Source organism: Zea mays, chromosome 5, assembly GCF_902167145.1.
Source record: "Zea mays cultivar B73 chromosome 5, Zm-B73-REFERENCE-NAM-5.0, whole genome shotgun sequence".
NCBI classification, from domain to species: domain Eukaryota; kingdom Viridiplantae; phylum Streptophyta; class Magnoliopsida; order Poales; family Poaceae; genus Zea; species Zea mays.
The window spans coordinates 109,782,109-109,786,281 of record NC_050100.1 but is presented as its reverse complement, the minus strand read 5'-3'; positions in this window follow the sequence as shown (position 1 = coordinate 109,786,281).

Genomic DNA, 4,173 nt, shown 5'->3' with positions numbered 1-4,173 from the left:
TAAAGTGAATCAGGGCGATGCAGTGGCGAGGTTTGGACACGCGGCGCAAGGTCGGACGACGGCTGTCGCCGGTGAGCTTATCAGCACTAGCCGCAAAGCACGGGGGGGTACGACGGTGAGTCACCGGAGTGGCGTCCAGCGCACGGGGTGACGACCGAAGCGTTATCCCCAATCCTAGTGCACGAATCCACACGCCGGCGACACGAATCGCGGCGGCGAGTCACCGGCGGTGAGATCTTTTTAGCGCTGGCGGTTTGATCATCTCGGGACACTGTACCATGGCCAGTGTTCGTCAGACAGCCTGACAGAGTGATTTGCAGAACCAATAACTTCCAGTTTTGTGTAGTAACTCGATTGCCACTCTTTAGCAAAGTTATAGCCCTAAGATCTGGCTATAATGTTGTTATAGTAACCTCAAGCAAATTCTGGCACGATCTTGTTTGAAATTGAGCCCCAAGTTCAGGTAATCCTACTGTCAAACCAAGTTTCAGTCATTAGTCAGCCTGACAGTCCAACTTTGGGCTTAATTGTCTCCAATTTATCCTTAACAACTAGGCTTACATTCTTAAGCAAAGTTGTTCTCCTTTTATTGCTCTACAACTTTGATGTGGTGCCTTAGGGCAAAAACCCTAGTATTTGAAAGTAACAAAGCTCAAAAATTGAGCCCATAACAATGTTTTTTCAGACTTAGAGTGGAATCACAATTGGGGTCTTTTTGCAAATTTGTCCAAAACTTAGGGTTTGGCTTGTAAATCTTCATAAATGTGAACCATGTAACTTTATATGCTTTAACATTATAGTTTTTACACTTTAGTCCAAATGTGCATAGTTTTTGCACATAGGCCCCTAGGGTTTGGACTTAGGGTTTTCCAGGGTTCCAATGGGGTTTTTTTGGTGTCTCAGGGGTATAAATGTGATTCAAGTTCATTCTTGGGAACATTTTATGACTATTCCCCTAAAGCTTTTAGGTTTTCTCAATTTGGGTTATGTTTTACCCCCTTAATCCCTATTTAGGGTTAAGTTCCCTATCCAGGGTCTATTTGCAAAATGCTATAACAATACAACTTGTTTGAAATTTTTGCCTGGTAAATGCACGCTAGGTGTGTCAAACATATGCAATGCCAATGCTTATGATGTTATGCTCAAGTTTTAGTTACAGTAACTCCAGGGGTGTTACAAGTAGTCAATAATGATAAGCAGTTTAACCAGACTAACCAACATCAGTTAAATAAAGACCTAATTATAAAAGAATGAATCATGGTACAATAAATATTGTTATTGCATAGTAAATATTTATACGAGACTAACGCAACTGGAACGAGTCAAATCGGATTTGTATATTTTAAGTTATGAATTTCTAATGATTCGATGTGTTTTGTACAAGATTCAATAGGATATAAATTTTTAATGTGACTTTCATGTCAAAACAGTGGCACTACTTAATAAAAAAGAATATTATAAAATTATAAGAATTGGAATGAACTGAAAAGGAGCTAAAATGAATTTTATATGAATTTTTCAAGTTTCTATAATTATTTTTGTGTTGAAAATCAATTTCTGATATTATTTATAAGGTTTTCCTTATTATCCGGACTGCGCATCAAAATCCAGAGAATTGGGGGTTTAATCTGCAAAACCCCGCAGACTTAGAACATAAAGGGGTACTGAGGTTGATTATGGACAAAAGGGAGGTCTCTTTTGCATTAAGGCATGGCCAAATGGGTATTGACGTGGATGGGCCGTCAGGTCTAAAACGCACGATCCAGATTACATCAGTCGACGACACAATTTCCCTATAACCCCGAGCCGTCTGATCGAGATCGACCGGCCGTGATTTAACTTCTGCCCGATCCATATCTAACCGTTGGATCCCCGATCAACGCCACACCACGCCCGACCAAACTAAAAACTGATCACGAGCGCCCAACAATGGATCGACGGCCAGGATTGCCTCACTTTTCCTCCGATCGCCGAACTACGGCGGCGGCCATTGCCGCGCACCCAAATCCCATCTGCCCGCGCCCGAAGCTCCCATCGGCCAAACTCTACTCTATGCGCAGGCAAAAACGAACTGGGGCGAAGAGTTCTCACCAACAATGCCGATGGACGCGGTGCGGTCTACGACGATGCGCGGCACGGCCCCCTCCCCATCGACCGACGAGAAATCACGCGAGCACCAGAGGCGCTTGGTCCGTCCTGAGGACACGGGCGGCCACCCAAGGTCCCGACGCACTCCCACAACAACGCGCAGAGACCAGAACATCGTCACAGAAGGCGATCGCCGTCGTCAGTGCGAGTGGTCCGATCTTTCGTGGTTTTAGCCGTGGCGGTATCATATGACGAGAGGGAGAACATGTGAAGACTCGGCGCTCCGCTTTAAGGTCGTCACGGAACAGATTTTATCTCCCCTAGTAACCTCCCTCCGAGATTTCCGGGTTAACATCCATGGCGGCCATGACTGTGTGCCTGCCAACGGTGGATCTCCTCTCTCGCTGCATGCTAGGCTTCCCCAACACGCGCGCAGGCGCAATTGCTGGATGACCCTGGGGCAGCGTCCTTGCTTCGCATACATGGGGCGAGGCCAAAGAGATAGGAGGGATCAGTGACCCGGTCACCGTGCTTTTCTGTTTCCAGCCGCGACCGAGAAGAACGGAGGAGCAAGATGCACCTGACAAGGTGGGCCCGCACGCCGGTGAGATGAGGGTTGACGAGCGAGGGTTCGCACGCCAGTGAAGCAACACGGTGAGTGGCAGGAGAGGCATTGACTGCGGCCCGCTAGTCGGTGATTGGAAAAAGGGAAGCGCACGCGAGGTGGCGACTGACACGTGGGTGCTGAGAGCCGCGGACGATGTGTGACTCTTGGGTGGGCCCGAGCCACCAGTGGCGCGAGTGCGCGGCGCAGAGGAGGACTTGGGCCGGTGGAACGAGTTGGGCCGCGGGGAGAAATCATGAGGTGGGCCGACAACGGAGAATTGAGCCCAAACTTCATTTTTTTCCAGTTTCCTTTTATTATTTTATGTTTCTATTTTCTTCCTTTCTAAATTCACATCTTTAACTCAAATTTAAATTCAAACATTGTGGAACAATTTGTCCCTAGGTTACATGTTCAATTCGAACATAGTATGGGATAAATTTATTTTTTTATAAGTTTATTTTGTTTTGCATAGTATTTTCTCTCTTGTTTTATATATATTATTTCCAATTCCTTAAGTGCACCTTTGATTTAGATTCAAATTCCCATCTCAGATGAAGTTTAATAATTTAAATGTGATTCCCACTAAAATCAATCATTATGAAGTAGATATCTATTTATTCTAATTATTTTATTTGTTTAATAAATGTTTGAAATATGAGACACACTCATATTGTTTTCTTTCTTTTCAGAAAAATAGTAATTAGGATGTGGGATAGGAAGTAAGAGTTACTTTAGAAGTAAATATCCATGTAAATAAATGCTTATGGTGCATCACGTAATGTTATGCATAATCATTTAGTTGATTAGAAAGCTTTTCTATTACTTCTTTTCCAAAATAGTTCTTGGTTTTCAAAATTCAGTCCTCAACATTCAACACAAGTATAATTTGAGAAATCTGAATTTACTATTTTATTTCTTCATATATTTATTTTGTTATTATTATTATTTATACACATTTTGGGCCTTACAGCGCTCCTGCTCCTCATGCAAGCGACGATGCAGTCTCTCCAGGTGACTGGTGCTAGAACTCTTCAAAGTCCTCCATGTTGCCATCTTCACCTCCTGAGCACTGTGTACAGTGGGGACAACCTGGGGTGGGGTGGTTTGTAAAACAAGGGTGAGTACACATCAACGTACTCAGCAAATGTCCCGTTTGGCATAAAGTGGACTAGCTAGATGTGGAGTTAAGGTTAAGCAGTTGATTTTAGTTGGTCAAGTTTTATTACTATAAGTAGAGCCAAATTTTAGTAATAACCCAGTTATTACCCAGAGGCACTCCCTCCAAGAGGAAATACCAGAGATCAGATTTATAATCATCATTGCTATTCATCATCATAAAAGTAACCAAAGTTCTTCTAATCGAAGAGGATCCCAAGGCTAATCTTAACCGTGAGCACGACTGATATACTAGTTTCTAACACTCTGCAGAGGTTGCACACTTTACCCACAAGCCATGATTCCCATTCTGCCCGGGGTTC